The sequence below is a fragment of the Somniosus microcephalus genome, unplaced genomic scaffold (assembly GCF_052327205.1).
Source record: "Somniosus microcephalus isolate GS21.2 unplaced genomic scaffold, FLI_Smic_1.0 unresolved_chr8, whole genome shotgun sequence".
Taxonomy (NCBI): domain Eukaryota; kingdom Metazoa; phylum Chordata; class Chondrichthyes; order Squaliformes; family Somniosidae; genus Somniosus; species Somniosus microcephalus.
Window position 1 is genome coordinate 824,558 of NW_028225186.1, and position 19,059 is coordinate 843,616.

Consider the following 19,059-nt stretch of genomic DNA (forward strand, 5'->3'; position numbering starts at 1 on the left):
CTCAGCAAAGGTCCCGGCAGATTGGAAAACTGCTAATGTAACACCCTTATTTAAAAAGGGTAGTAGGCAGAAGGCTGGAAACTATAGACCTGTTAGCCTAACATCTGTGGTTGGTAAAATGTTAGAGTCCATTATTAAGGAGACATTAACGGGACATTTGGATAAACATAATTTAATAGGGCAAACTCAGCATGGTTTCATGAAGGGGAAGTCATGTTTAACAAATTTGCTTGAGTTTTTTGAGGAAGTAACATACAGGGTGGATAAAGGGGAACCAGTGGACGTAGTGTATTTAGACTTCCAAAAGGCATTTGACAAGGTGCCACACAAAAGATTATTGCTCAAGATAAAAAATCACGGGATTGGGGGTAATATTCTGGCGTGGGTGGAGGATTGGCTCTCTAACAGAAAGCAGAGAGTTGGGATAAATGGTTCGTTCTCAGATTGGCAACCAGTAACTAGTGGTGTTCCGCAGGGGTCAGTGCTGGGTCCCCAACTCTTTACAATCTATATTAACGATTTGGAGGAGGGGACCGAGTGTAACATATCAAAGTTTGCAGATGATACAAAGATGGGATGGAAAGTAGTGAGTGAGGAGGACATAAAAAACCTGCAAAGGGACATAGACAGGCTAAGTAAGTGGGCAGAGATTTGGCAGATGGAATACAATACTGGAAAGTGTGAGGTTATGCACTTTGGCAGGAAAAATCATAGAGCAAGTTATTATCTTAATGGCAAGAAACTGGAAAGTACTGTAGTACAAAGGGATCTGGGGGTCCTGGTGCACGAAACTTAAAAAGTTAGTATGCAGGTGCAGCAAGCGATTATGAAGGCCAATGGAATGTTGGCTTTTATTGCTAGGGGGTTGGAATATAAAAACAGGGAGGTATTGCTGCAGTTGTACAAGGTATTGGTGAGGCCGCACCTGGAATACTGCATACAGTTTTGGTGTCCATACTTAAGAAAAGACATACTTGCTCTCGAGTCAGTACAAAGAAGGTTCACTCGGTTAATCCCGGGGATGAGTGGGTGGTCATATGAGGAGAGGTTGAGTAGATTGGGGCTCTACTCATTGGAGTTCAGAAGAATGAGAGGCGATCTTATTGAAATATATAAGATTGTGAAGGGGCTTGATCGGGTGGATGCGGTGAGGATGTTCCCAATGATGGGTGAAACTAGAACTAGGGGGCATAATCTTAAAATAAGGGGCTGCTCATTCAAAACTGAGATGAGGAGAAACTTCTTCACTCAGAGGGTGGTAGGTTTGTGGAATTTGCTGCCCCAGAAAGCTGTGGAAGCTACATCATTAAATAAATTTAAAGCAGAAATAGATAGTTTCCTAGGAGTAAAGGGAATTAAGGGTTACGGGGAGCGGGCAGGAAATTGGACATGAGTCTGGGTTCGGAATGGTCATGGCCCTGTGGGTAGTGGAGTGGGCCCAGGGGCCGTGTAGCCTTGTTCTGCTCCTACTGTGTTCTAATTCTGTTAGATTTCAGGAGATGGTTTTATTCCTGTTCCTGGCTGGGGTGGAGATCGCCTTTACAGAAGGTAAGTACTGTAGAAAATATAGGGACAGAGTGATCTCCTGGAAGAATTTCGATCGCCTAGATGGGTCGGAGAGGAATTTCCCAGATTTTTTTCTCCCAAATTGGCCATTGGGTCTTTCTGGTTTTTCGCCTCTCCCGGGAGATCACATGGGTTCGGGTGGATGCAGAGTGATAGAAGATTTGAGGTTAGGATCAGATCAGCCATGATCTTATTGAATGGTGGAGCAGGCTCGAGGGGCCGATTGGCCTACTCCTGCTCCTATTTCTTATGTTCTTATGTTCTTAAACACACAGAAGGTGACCCACTGATGACAAAAGCACCTAGCACACAGAAAATGACCCGCTGACCACAACTTGAACAGACAGAAACTGACACAATGACCACAACCTGACCGAACACACATAAACTGGCTCACCCACAACAACCTGACCGACCACACAGGAACTGACATTGTGACCAAGACCTGACTGAACACACAGAAACTGACGCAAACACCACCACCTTTCTGAACACATAGAAACTGATCTCCGTACCGCAACATGAACAAATACGCATAAACTGATCCACTGAACAAAAACTGACCAAACACACAGAAACTGACCCACTGACCACAACCTGACAGCACACACATAAACTGAGAAACTGACCACCACCTGTCCGAGCAAACAGAAACTGACACATTGACAACAGTCTGACCGAGCACACAGAAATTGACACATTGACCACAACCTGACCGAACACACAGAAACTGACCCACTGAGCACATCCTTACCGAAGCAACAGAAACTGACCCACTGACCACAACCTGACTAACAAACAGAAACTGACACAATGACCACAACCTGAACGAACACACAGGATCTGACAGACTGACCAAATCCTATCCGAACACAAAGAAACTGCCCCACTGAACACAACCTGACCAATCGCACCCAAACTCACCAACTGGCTACAACTGACCGAAGAAAGAGAAACTGGCCCACTGACCACTTCCAGACCAAACACACAGAATTGACACACTGACCACATCCTGACCGAATTCAACCAAACTGATCCACTGACCATATACTGACCGAACAGACAGAAACAGACCCACTGACCACCGCCTGACTGAACACACAGAAACTGAACCTCTGACCACATAATGTTCGAACAAAGATAAACTGACCCACAGACCACAAACTGACGGTGCACAAAGAAACTGACACACTGACCACATTCTGACTGAACACATTGAAACATACCCACTGACCACAAATTGACAGAACACAGAGAAACTGTCTCACTGACCACAACCTGACAGAGCACACAGAAACTGACCCACTGACCACAACCTGATGGTGCACACAGAAACTGACCCACTGACTACAACCTGACCGAACACACAGAAACTGACCCACTGACCACAACCTGACCAAACACACAGAAACTGACCCACTGACCACAACCTGATGGTGCATACAGAAACTGACCCACTGACTACAACCTGACCGAACACACAGAAACTGACCCACTGACCACAACCTGACCAAACACACAGCAACTGACCCACTGACGACAACCTGATGGTGCACACATAAACTGTCCCACTGACCACAACCTGACAGAACACGCAGAAACTTACCCACTGGTCACAACTGACTGAATACACAGAAACTGACACACTGACAACAACCTGACTGAAGACATAAAAACTGACCCACTGACCACAAGCTGACGGTGCACACAGAAACTGACCCACTGATCACAACGAGAACGAACACACAGAACCTGACCCACTGAACACAACCTGAACAAGCACACAGAAACTGTCCCACTGACCACAATTTGGCCTTGCACACAGAAACTGAACTACTGACCGCAACCTGATGGTGCATACTGAAACCGGCCCACTTATCTCAACCTGACCAAACACACAGAAACTGACCCATTGACCAAAAGCTGACCGAACACAAAGAAAGTGACCAAATGATCACAATCTGACAGAACACACAGAAACTAACCCATTGACCATACCCTGACGGAACAAACACTGAAACCCAAACACTGACCACAACCTGTCTGATCATACATAAACTGATCCACTGACCACAAGCTGACCGAACACACAGAAACTGAGCCACTGACCACAACCTGACGTACCACACAGAAACTGACCCGCTGATGACAAGCTGTACGATCACACAGAAACTGAGCCACTGACCACCATCTGCCCAAACAATCAGAAACTGACCCACTGACCACAACCTGACCGAACAAATGGAAACTGACCTACTGACCACAACCTGACAGAACACACAGAAACTGACACACCTGATCGAACAAACAGAAACTGGTCCACTGACCACATACTGAACAAAGTCAACCAAACTGAACCACTGATCCCAAACTGACCAATATGCAGAAACTGACCTTCAGACGATAACCTGACTGAACACACAGAAAGTGACCCAGGGACCACAACCCGAGCATATACACAGTACGATCACACAGAAATTGACCCACTGACCACCACCTGCCCAAACAAACAGAAATTGATCCACTGACCACAACCATACTGGTTACATAGAAATTGACACACTGACCGAATCCTGACCGAACACATGTAAAGTTTCCCACTGACCACAGCCTGACCAAACACAAATAAACTGACCCACAGACCACAACCTGACTGATCACACAGAAACTGACCCACTGACTACAACCTGAACGAGCACACAGAAACTGACACACTGACCAAATACTGACCGAACACAGTGAAACTGACCCAGTGACCATAACCTGACTGAACATGCAGCAACGGGCCTACTGACCATAACCTGACCGAGAACACAGGAATTGCCCCATCGACCAAATCCTGAATGAACAAACAGAAACTGACCCACTCACCATAACCTGACTGAGTACAGAGGTACTGACCCACTTACCACAACCTGATCGAATACACAGAATATCATCCACTGACATATCCTGACCGAAAACAGAGAAAATGACACACTGACCACAACCTGACTGAACATACAGAAACGGACCCATTGACCACAACCTGAATGAACAAACACTGAAACTGACCCACTGACCATATTGTGACCGAGCACACAGAAACTGACCTTCTAACCACAACCTGAGGGAACACACAGAAACTGACACATTAACCACAACCTGGCCAAACACACAGAAACTGACCAACTGAACAAATCTTGACAGAACACACAGAAACTTAACCTCTGACAACAACTTGACCGAACTAGCAAAAACTGATCTTCTGACCACACACAGATGGAGCGCACTGAAAGTGATCCACTGGCCACAAACTGACTGAACACAGAGAAACTGACTAACTGATCAAATCTTGACTGAACACACAGAAAATGACCCACTGAACACAACTTGTCCAAATACACAGAAACTTTCCCATTGACCACAATCTGACCGAAGACACTGAAAGTGAACAAATGAACACATCCTGACCGAACACACCAAAACTGAACGACTGACCACAACCTAACGGTGCACACAGACACTGACGCACTGACCAGAACCTGACCGAACACACAGAAAGTCACCAAATGAACACAACCTGACCAAACACACAGAAACGGATCCACTGACCACAACCTGACAGAACAAACAGAAACTGGGCCACTGACAAAAACCCAACCAAACACGCAGAAACTGACCATCTGACCATAACATGACCGAACACACAGAAACTCACACAATGACCAAAACATTACTGGTCACACAGAAATTGACACACTGACAAAATCCTGACCAAACACAAATAAACTTACACTCTGACCACAACATGACCAAATGCAAAGAACCTGACCGCCTGTCCACAACCTGGCTGAACACACAGAAACTGACCCACTGACCACAACCTGACAGAATACACAGAACCTGACACACTGACCACAACCAGAACGTGCACACAGAAACTGACACACTGAACAAATACAGACGAAACACAGTGAAACTGACCCACTGACCACCACCTGACCAATCACACGGAAACTGACACACTAACCATGGCCTGACCGAACACACATAAGAACATAAGAACATAAGAAATAGGAGCATGAGTAGGCCAATCGGCCTCTCTAGCCTGCTCCGCCATTAAACAAGATCATGGCTGAACTGATCCCAACCGCCAATCCACTATCACAGAAGCATCTCCTGAATCTAACATAATTAGACACACGAAATAGGAGCAGGATCAGGCTACACGGCCCCTGGACTCGCTCTGCTACCCAAAGGGCCATGACCGATCAGAACCTAGACTCATGTCCAAATTCCTGCCCGCTCCCCGTAAGCCTTAATTCCCTTTACTTCTAGGAAACTGTCTATTTCTGTTAAAAATTTATATAATGATGCAGCTTCTACAGCTTTTTGGGGCAGCATATTCCATGGACCAACCACCCTCTGAGTGAAGCAGTTCCTCCTCATCTCAGTTTTGAAAGAGCAGCCCCTTATTCTAAGACTATGCCCCCTAGTTCTATTTTCACCCATCATCGGGAACATCCTCCCCGCATCCAGCCGATCCATACCCTTCACAATCTTATATGTTTCAATAAGATCGCCTCTCATTCTTCTGAACTCCAATGATTAGAGTCGCAATCTACTCAACCTCTCCTCATATGTCCATCCCCTCATCCCCGGGATTAACCGAGTGAACCTTCTTTGTACTGACTCGAGAGCAAGTATGTCCTTTCTTAAGTATGGACACCAAAACTGTACGCACTATTCCAGGTGCGATCTCACCAATACCTTGTACAACTGAAGCAATACCTCCCTATTTTTATATTCTATCCCCCTAGCAATGAAAGCCAACGTTCCATTGGCCTTCTTAATCACTTACTGCACCTGTATACTAACCTTTTGAGTTTCGTGCACCAGGACCCCCAGATGCCTTTGTACTTCAGTAATTTCCAATTTCTTGCCATTAAGATAATAACTTTCTCTCCGAATTTTCCTGCCAAAGTGCATAACCTCACACTTTCCAGTATTGTATTCCATCTGCCAAATCTCTGCCCACTTACTTAGCCTGTCTATGTCCCCTTGCAGGTTTTTTATGTCCTCCTCACTCACTACTTTCCCTCCCATCTTAGTATCATCTGCAAACTTTGATATGTTACACTCGGTCCCCTCCTCCAAATCGTTAATATAGATTGTAAAGAGTTGGGGACCCAGCACTGACCCCTGTGGAACACCACCAGTTACTGATTGCCAGTCTGAGAATGAAACATTTATCCCAACTCTCTGCCATCTGTTAGATAGCCAATCCTCTATCCTTGCCAGAATATTACCCCCAATTCCGTGATTTTTGATCTTAAGCAATAACCTTTTTTGTGGCACCTTGTCAAATGCCTTTTGTAAGTCTAAATACACTACGTCCACTGGTTCCCCTTTTATCCACCCTATATGTAACTTCCTCAAAGAACTCCAGCATATTTGTCAAACATGACTTCCCCTTCATAAAACAATGCTGACTTTGTCCTATTAAATTATGATTGTCCTGTTACTGTCTCCTTAATAATGGACTCCAAAATTTTACATACCACAGATGTTAGGCTAACCGGTCTATAGTTTCCAGCCTTCTGTCTACTGCCCTGTCTACATTAGCTGTTATCCAGTCTGCCGGGACCTTAGCCGAGTCCGGGGAGTTTGAGAAAATTATTACCAATGCATCCACAATCCCTACCGCCACTTCCCTCAAGACCCTAGGATTTAAGCCATCAGGTCCAGGTGATTTATCCGCCTTGAGTCCCACTATTTTACCGAGTACCAATTCCTTAGTGATTTTGATCGTGTTTAGCTCCTCCCCCGATTTATCCCCCTGTTTGTCCAGTGTTGGGATATTCTAAGTGTCTTCTACTGTGAAGACTGATATAAAATATTCATTCAGTGTTTTTGCCATCTCCATATTTCCCACCATTAATTTCCCGGTCTCATCCTCTAAGGGACCAACATTTACTTTAGCCTCCCCTTTTCTTTTTATAAAAATATAAAAACTCTTACTATCTGTTTTTATATTTTTTGCTAATTTACTTTCATAATCTATCTTCCCTTTCTTAATCAATCTTCTTGTTATTTTTTGCTGTCTTTTAAAGTTTTCCCAATCCTCTATCCTCCCACTAGATTTCGCTACCTCATATGCCCTTGATTTTAGTCGAATGCTCTCCTTAATTTCTTTACTTAGCCACGGATAGCTGTCTTTTCTTATACACCCTTTTCTTCTCAGTGGAATATATTTTTTTTGGAAGTTGTAAAATAACTCCTTGAAATACACCACTGATCATGTATCGTCTTACCCTTTAATCTATTTTCCCAATCCACTCTACTCAATTCCGCTCTCATACCTTCATAGTCTCCTTTATTCAAGCTTAGCACGCTTGTTTGAGATCCAACCTTTTCACCCTCTAATTGAATATGGAATTCAACCATGTTATGGTAATTTATTCCAAGGGGATACTTTACTACGACATTTTTAATTCATCCTGTCTCGTTACAAAGGTCCAGATCTAAGGTTGCTTGCCCCCTGGTCGGTTCATCTACATACTGCTCAAGAAAACCATCCCTAATACACTCTATGAACTCATCCTCAAGGCAGCCCTGCCCAATTTGATTTGTCCAATTAATATGATAGTTAAAATCCCTCATAATTATAGATGTTCCCTTATTACAAGCCTCAATTATTTCCTGATTGATACTCCGTCCAACAGAGTTGCCACTGTTCGGAGGCCTATAGAATACGCCCACTAGTGTTTATTTCCCCTTATTATTCCTTACCTCCACCCAAACTGTTTCATTATCCTGATCATTTGACCCAATATCATTTCTCTGTATTACAGTGATTCCTTCCTTTATTAACATAGCCAGCCCACCTCCCCTTCCTTCCTGCCTATCCTGCCTGATCGTTAAATAACCTGGTATGTTTAATTCCCAGGTATTGTCACCCTGCAGCCATGTTTCTGTAATGGCCACAAGATCATACACATATGTAGTTATTTGTGCCATTAACTCATCTATTTTGTTACGAATGCTACGTGCATTCAGGTAGAGAACTTTCAAATATGTTTTGTGTCACTTAGTTCCTGTTTTAGCCCTTTTTATTACTTTACCTTTTACTCCATACCTTCTGCCCCTTCCTGACACGCTCTGGTTTTTAATTTCCCCACTGCTACCTAAGTCTATGACCTTCTCTGTTGCCATTTTTTCTATTTGCTCTCCAGGAACCTCCCCCCCACTAGTTAGTTTAAAGCCCTCTCTACAGCCCTAGTTATATGTTCCGCCAGGACTCTAGTCCCAGCACTGGCCAAGTGAAGCCCGTCCCAACGGAACAGCTCCCTCCTGCCCCAGCACTGGTGCCAGTGTCCCAGGAAGCATAACCCATTTCTCCCACACCAGACTTTGAGCCACGCATTTAAATCTCTAATTTTATTTGTCCGAGCCAAATTCGCTCGTGGCTCAGGTAATAATCCTTACCCTTATGGTTCTGCTTTTTAATTTGACCCTAGCTGCTCAAACTCCCTCAGCAGAACCTCCTTCCTTGTCCTATCTATGTCGTTGGTACCAACATGGACCACGACAACTAGATCCTCCCCCTCCCACTCCAAGTTTCTCTCCAGTCCAGAGGAGATGTCCTTAACCCTGGCAACGGGCAGGCAACACAGCCTTCAGGACTCTCGCTCTTGGCTGCAAAGAACTCTATCTATCCCCCTAACGATACTATCCCCTACCGATACAACATTTCTTTTAACTCCCCCCACTTGAATGGCCCTCCACTCCACGGTGCTGTGGCCAGGTTGCTCATCCTCCCCGCAGTCCCTTTTCCCATCCTCACAGGGAGTAAGTGCCTGGAACCTGTTGGACAAGTGCAAGGGCTGCGGCTCCTCCAACACTACCTCCTGGATCCCCGTACCTACCTCACTTCTAGTCACACCATCCTGATCCTGGCCACGGACTACTTCTGAATTAATTAATCTAATTGGTGTTAATAAATCGTGATACACAGAGTTCAGGTAACTCTCCCCCTCTCTGATGTGCCTCAGTGTTTGAAGCTCGTACTCCAGCTCTTCAACACGGAGCCGGAATACCTAGAGCAGCCAACACTTACTGCAAATGTGATCACCGTGAGCATCAATGGTGTCCACCAGCTCCCACATATTGCAACATAAACTGACCGACTGACCATAACCTGACTGAACACACTGAGACCTTCACTCTGACCACAACCTGACTGAAAACACTAAAACTGACACAGTGACCAAGTCCTGACTGAACACACAGTAAATGACCCACTGACCACAACCTGACAAAACACACTGACACTGACACAATGACCACAACTTGAGCAATCACACAAAAAGGGACCCACTGACAACTACCTGACCTAGAAAAAAGAAACTGACCCACTGACCACATCCTGACCAAACACACAGAAACTGACCCACTGACCACAACTGACCGATCACACAGAAACTGACACACTGACCACAACCTGAACGAACTCACAGAAACTGACACACTGACCAAATCCTGACCGAACACACATAAACTGACCCACTGACAACAAAATGACCAAACACACAGAAACTGGCTCATGTACCACAGCCAGACCGAGTACTCAGAAACTTACCCACTGAACACAACCTGTCCGAGCACACAGAAAATGACCCACAGACCACAACCTGACCGAGCACACAGAAGCTGACCTATTGAACACAAACTGACCGAACACACATGAAATGACCCACTGACCACAACCTGACGAAATGCACTGGTAATGTCCCACTGAACACAACCTGACCGAAAACACAGAAACTGACCCATGGACCGCAACATGACTGAAAATACACTGAAACTGACCCACTGACCACAACCTGACCGATCTCACAGAAAAGGGCCTTCATTCCAAAACCTGGCCTAATGAACAGAAACTGAACAACTGATAAAATCCGGACCGAACAAACAGAAACTGAACCACTGACAACAACTTGACCGAACAAACAGAACCTGACCCTCTGACCACACACTGATGGAAAACACAGAAAATGATCCACTGACCATAAAATGAGTGAACCCAATGAAACTAACGAACTGGCCAGATCCTGTCCGAACAGACAGAAATTGACCCACTGATCCCAACCTGACCGAGCACACAGAAACTGACACACTGAGCAAATCCTGACTGAACACACAGAAACTGATCCACTGACCAGAACCTCACCGAACAATAACTGAAACTGACACAATGACCACAAACTGACCGAACATGAAGAAACTGACCTATTGAGCGCAACCTGACCAAACACACAAAAAGTGACCAATTGAACAAATCCGGACAGAACACACAGAAACTGTCCCACTGACAACACACTGACGGAACCCACAGAAACTGATCCACTGACCAGATGCTGACTGAACACACAGAAACTGTCCAACTGACCACCACCTGTCTGATCACACAGAAACTGACCAACAGACCACCAATTATCCGAGCACACAGAAACTAAGCCACTGTCCACAACCTTACTGAGCACACAGAAACTGACCCAGGGACCAAATCATGACCAAACACACAGAAACGGACACACAAAACACAACCTGCCCGAGCATAAAGAAAGTGACCCATAGACAACAACCTGACCGAGTAAACACTGAAACTGACACACTGACCCCAATCTTACAGAGCGCAACGAAACTGACACATTACCCACAACCTTAATGAACAAACAGAAACAGACCCACTGACCACAACCTGACCGAACACACAGAAACTGACACAATTAACAACTCCTGACTGAGCACAAAGAAACTGACACACTGATCACATCGTGAAAAAACACACATAAATTGACTCACTGGCAACAACCTGACCAAACGCACAGAAACTGACCGACAGACCAGCATCTGTCAAAACACAGAGAAACTGACCCACTGAACACAACTTGGCTGGAGACACAGAAACTGATTCACTGAGCACAACCTGATCGAACACACACAAGCTGACCAATGACCACAAACTGACCGAACAAACAGAAACTGACCCACTGACCACAACCTGACGGAACACACAGAAACTGGCCCAGGTACCACAGCCAGACCGAACACGCAGAAACTGACCCTCTGACAACAACCTGACAGAAAACACAGAATCTAACCCACTGACCAAATCCAAACTGAACACACAGAAACTTACCCACTGACAAAAATCTGATGAAACACACAGAAAGTGACACGCTGAACAAATCCTGACCGAACACACAGAAATTGAACCACTGAAAACAACTTGATTGAACACACAGAGAAACCGTCCCACTGACCAAACACTGATCGAACCGACAGAAACTGATCCAATGAACAAGAACTAACTGATCACACAGACAATGACACACTGAACAAATACTGACTGAACACACAGAAACTGACACACTGACCACAACCAGACTGAACACATAACGACTGACACAATGACCACAACATGAATGAACTCACAGAAACTGAGCCATTGACCACAACCTGACCGAACACACAGAAACAGACACAATCACCAGAAATGGAATGAATTCACAGAAACTGGCCCACTGACCACAACCTGCCTGAACACACAGAAACTGAACCCCTGACCACCACCTGAATCACCACACAGAACCTGATACACAGATCAAATCCTGTCCGATCACACAGAAACTGTCCCACTGACCACAATCTGACTGAAAACACCGAAACTGACACAATAACCACAACCTGAATGAACACACAGAAAATGACCCACTGACACAGAACTGACCACACACACAAACTGACACAGTGACCACAACCTGGACGAACACACAAAAATTGACCCTCAGACCAGCACCTGTCCAAAGACACAGAAACTGACCCACTGACAAGAAACTGCCTGAACACACAGCAACTGATGCAATGAACACAATCTGACCAAACACATGCAAACTGACCCACTGACCACAATCTGAAAGAACACACAGAAACTGACCCACTGACCACAACCTGATGGAACACACAGAAACTGACCCAATGACCACAACCTGACCGAACACACAGAAACTGACACACTGATCACAACCTGACCGAGCACACAGAAACTGACAAACTGAACATAAACTGACCAAACAAACAGAAACTGACCGATTGACCACAAACTGTCCGAACACACAAAAACTGACCGACTGACCATAAAATGCCTGAACACACAGAAACTGAGCAATTGGCCACATGCTGACCGAACACACAGTAACTGACAAAGTGACCATAAAATGATTCAACACACAGAAACTGACGCAGTGAACAAAACCTGACTGAACACAACAAAACTGACCCATTGACCCCAACCTGAAGAAACACACAGAAACTGACCCACTGACCACAACCTGATGGAACACACAGAAACTGGCCCCCTGGCCACAACCTGGCCAAACGCACAGAGAAAGTGTCCAACTGAACAAATACGGACCAAAAACACAGAAACTCACCCAATGACAATAACTTGACCGAACACACAGAAACTGACACACTGACCACACACTGACGGAACCCACAGAAACTGATCCACTGACTTCAACCTGACTGAACAGACAGAAACGAACCCAATGATGACCTCCTGCCCGAACACACATAAACTGTCCCAATGACAACCACCTGTCCGAGCACACAGAAATTGACCCACGGTCCACATTCTTACTGAGCACACAGAAACTGACCCACGGACCAAATCCTGACCAAACACACAGAAACTAACCCACAGAACACAACATACCCGAGCACACAGAAACTGATCCATTGACCACAACCTGACCGAACAAACACTGAAAGTGACACACTAACCAATATCTGACCGAGAACACCGAAACTGAACCATTGACCACAACCTGGCAAAAACACAGAAAGTGACCAACTGAAGAAATCCTGATCAAACACACAGAAACTGGAACACTGACAAAAACATGACTGAATACACAGAAACAATCCCACTGACCACAAACTGAAGGAATCGACAGAAATTGATCCAGTGACCACAACCTGAATGAACACACATAAACTGACCCACTGAACACATCCTGAATGAACTCACAGAATCTGATCCAATGAACAAAACCTGACCGAGCACACAGTAACTGACCCACTGAACACAGCCTGATCAAACACACACAAACTTACCCACTGACCACAACCTGACCAAACATACAGAAACTGACCTACTGACCACAAACTGACCAAACACACAGAAACTGACACACTGCCCACAACCTGACCGAACACACAGAAACTGTCACACTGACTCAACCTGAATGAACACACAAAAACTGACACAGTGACCTAGTCCTGACTGAAAACACAGAAAATGACCCACTGACCACATCCTGATAAAACACACAGACACTGACACAGTGTCCTCAACCTTAGCAATCACACAGAAAGGGACCCAGTGACAACAACCTGACCTAGCACACAGAAACTGACCCACTGACCACATCCTGACCAAACACACAGAAACTGACCCACTGACAACAACATGTACGAAAACACAGAAACTGACACACTGACCAAATCCTGATCGAACACATATAAGCTGACCCACTGACTACAGCTTGACCAAACACACAGAAACTGACCCACAGACCACCAACTGTCTGAGCACACAGAAACTGACTCACTGTCCACAAAATTTGTGAGCACACAGAAACTGACCCAGGGAACAAATCATGACCAAACACACAGAAACGGACCTACAGAACACAACCTGCCCGAGCACAAAGAAAGTGACCCATTGTCAACAACCTCACAGAACATACACTGAAACTGACACACTGACCCCAATCTGACCGAGCACACCGAAACTGACACAATAACCATAACCTGAATGAACACACAGAAACTAACCCACTGACCACCAACTGATCGAGCACACAGAAACTGAGCCAGTGACCAGAACCTGACAGGACACATAGAATCTGACCCACTGACCAAATCCTGAACGAACACACAGAAACTGACCCAATGCCAACACTCTGATGAAACACACAGTAAGTGACACACTGAACAAGTCCTGACCGAACGCACAGAAACTGAACCACTGACAACAACATGATCGAACACACAGATTCCGTCCCACTGACCAAACACTGATCGAACCGACAGTAACTGATCCACTAAACAAAACCTTACTGATCAAACAGGAACTGACACACTGAACATATCCTGAATGAACACACATAAACTGACACACTGACCACAACCAGACCGTGCACATAACGACCGCCACAATGACCACAAAATGAAGGAACTCACAGAAACTGAGCGATTGACCACAACCTGACCGAACACACAGAAACAGACACAATGACAACAAATGGAACTAATTCACAGAAACTGACCCACTGACCACAACCTGCCTGAACACACAGAAACTGAACCATCGACCACAACCTGACTCACCACACAGAATCTGACACACTGATCAAATCCTGACCGATCACACAGAAACTGTACCACTGACCAGAACCTGACCAAAAACACCAAAACTGACACAATAACCATAACATGTATGAACACACAGAAAAGGTCCCACTGACTCAAAACTGACCAAAAACACAGGAACTGACACAATGATCACAACCTGAATGAACGCACAAAAAATGACCCTCAGACCATCACCTGTCCAAACACACAGAAAATGACCCACTGACCACAAACTGGCTGAACACACAGCAACTGATACACTGAACACAACCTGACCGAACACATGCAAACTGACCCACTGACCATAATCTGACAGAACACACAGAAACTGACCCACTGACAACAACCTGAAGGAACACACAGAAACTGACCCAATGACCACAACCTGACCGAACACACAGAAACTGAACCACTGAACAAAACCTGAGTGAACACATAGAAACTGACCCACTGACAACAGTATGATGAATGAAACAGAAACTGACCCACTGACATAATCCTGTCAGAACAGACAGAAACTGAACCACTGATCATAACCTGACCGAGCACACAGAAACTGACACAATGAAAACAACCTGAACGAACGCACAGAAACTCACCCATTGCACACAAGCTGAACGAACACACAGAAACTGACTCTTTGACCACATCCTGGCCGAACACACAGAAACTGACAAACTGACCATAACATGACTGAACACACAGAAACTGACCCAGTGAACAAAACCTGACTGAACACAGCAAATCTAACCCATTGACCACAACCTGAAGAAACACACAGAAACTGACCCACTGACCTCAACCTGATGGAACACACAGAAACTGACCGCCTGACCACAACCTGACCGAACACAACAAAACTGACCCATTGACCACAACATGACCAAACACACAGAAAGTGGCCAACTGAACAAATACGGACCGCAAACACAGAAACTGACCCAATGACAATATCTTGACTGAACACACAGAAACTGACACACTGACCACACACTGACGGAACCCACAGAAACTGATCCACTGAATACAATTTGACTGAACAGACAGAAACTAACCCAATGATGATCTACTGCCCGAACACACAGAAACTTTCCCAATGACCACCACCTGTCCGAGCACACAGAAATTGACCCACGGTCCACATCCTTACTGAGCACACAGAAACTGGCCTACGGGCCAAATCCTGACCAAACACACAGAAACTGACACAATGACCACAACCTGACCGAAAACACCAAAACTGACACAATAACCATAACCTGAAAGAACACACAGAAAACGACCCACTGACTCAAAACTGACCAAAAGAACAGAAACTGACACAATGACCACAACCTGAACGAACACACAAACATTGGCACTCTGACCATCACCTGTCCAATCACACAGAAAATGACCCACTGACCACAACATGGCTGAACACACAGAAACTGACCCACTGACCACAACCAGATGGAACACACAGAAACTGACCCACTGACCACAAGCTGACCGAACACACAGAATCTGAACCACTGAACATCCCTGACTGAACACACAGAAACTGACCCACTGACAACATTATGACGAAACAAACAGAAACTGACCCACTGAACAGATCCTTTCAGAACAGACAGAAACTGACCCACTGATCACAACCTAACCGAGCACACAGAAACTGACAAGCTGAACACAACCTGACCGAACACACAGAAATTGAACCATTGACCACAACCTGACCGAACACACAGAAACTGACCCACTGACCATATAATGACAGAATACACAGAAACTGACCCATTGAACATAACCTGACCGAACACACAGAAACTGACAAACTGACCATAAAATGACTGAACACACAGAAACTGAACCACTGAACACAACCTGACCGAATATAACAAAACTGACACATTGACCAAAACCTGATGGAACACACAGAGACTGACCCACTGACCTCAACCTGATGGAACACACAGAAACTGAGCCCTGGACCACAACCTGACCAAAGACTCAGTAACTGAACCACTGACCACAACCTGACCGAACACACAGAAACTGACCAACTGACCACAAACTGACTGAACACACAGAAACTGAAACACTGCCCACAACCTGACCGAACACAAAGAAACTGTCACACTGACCTCAATCTGACTGAACACACAAAAACTGACACAGTGAGGAAGTCCTGACTGAACGCACAGAAAATGACCAACGGACCACAAACTGACCGAACACACAGGAACTGTCACACTGACCTCAATCTGACTGAACACACAAAAATTGGCAAACTGAACAAATCCTGACTGAACACACAGAAACTGACACACTGACCACAAACTGACCGAGCACATAACGACTGACACAATGACCACTACATGAACGAACTCACAGAAACTGAGCCATTGACCACAAACTGACCGACCACAGAGAAACAGACACGATGACCAAAAATGGAACAAATTCACAAAAAACTGGCCCACTGACCACAACCTGCCTGATCACACAGAAACTGAACCACTGACCGCAACCTGAATCACCACACAGAAACTGATACACTGATCAAATCCTGACCGATCGCACAGAAACTGTCCCACTGACAACAATCTGACTGAAAACTCCAAAACTGATACAATAACCACAACATAAATGAACACACAGAACATGACCCACTGACTCAAAACTGACCAAACACACAGAAACTGACACAATGACCACAACCTGAACGAACACACACAAAATTGACCCTCAGACTAGCACCTGTCCTAACACACAGAAACAGAGCTACTGACCACAAACTGGCTGAACACACAGCAACTGATGAACTGAATACAACCTGACCGAACACATGCAAACTGACCCACTGACCACAATCTGACAGAACACACAGAAACTGACCCACTGACAACAACCTCATGGAACACACAGAAACTGACCCAATGACCACAACCTGACCGAATACACAGAAACTGAACCACTGAACAAACACTGACTGAACACACAGAAACTGACCCAGTGAACAAAACCTGACCGAACACAACAAAACTGACCCATTGACCACAACCTGAAGAAACACACAGAAACTGACCCACTGGCCACAACCTGACCGAACACAACAAAACTGACCAATTGACCACAACCTGGCCAAACACACAGAAAGTGGCCAACTGAACGAATAAAGACCGCAAACACAGAAACTGACCCAATGACAATGACTTGACCGAACACACAGAAACTGACACACTGACCACAAACTGACAGAACAACACAGGAACTGATCCACTGACCACTACCTGTCTGAACAGACAGTAACTAACCCAATGATGACCACCTGCCCGAACACACAGACACTTTCCCAATGACCACCACCTGCCCAAGCACACAGAAATTGACCCACGATCCACATCCTTACTGAGCACACAGAAACTGACCCACGGACCAAATCCTCACCAAACACACAGAAACTGACACAATGACCACAAACTGACCGAAAACAGCAAAACTGACACAATAACCATAACCTGAATGAACACACAGAAAATGACCCACTGACTCAAAACTGACCAAAAACACAGAAACTGACACAATGACCACAACCTGAACGAACACACAAAAATTCACCCTCTGACCATCATCTGTCCAAACACACAGAAAATGACCCACTGACCACAACCTGGCTGAACACACAGCAACTGATACACTGAACACATCCTGACCGAACAAATGAAAACTGACCTACTGACCACAACTGACAGAGCACACATAAACTGACCCACTGACCACAACCTGATGGAACACACAGAAACTGATCCACTGACCACAAGTTAACCGAACACACAGAGACTGAACCACTGAACAAACCCTGACTGAACACACAGAAACTGACCCACTGACAACATTATGATGAAACAAACAGAAACTGACCCTCTGACCAGATCCTTTCAGAACAGACAGAAACTGACCCACTGATCACAACCTGACCGAGCACACAGAAACTGACAAATTGAACACAACCTGACTGAAAACACGGAAACTGACCCATTG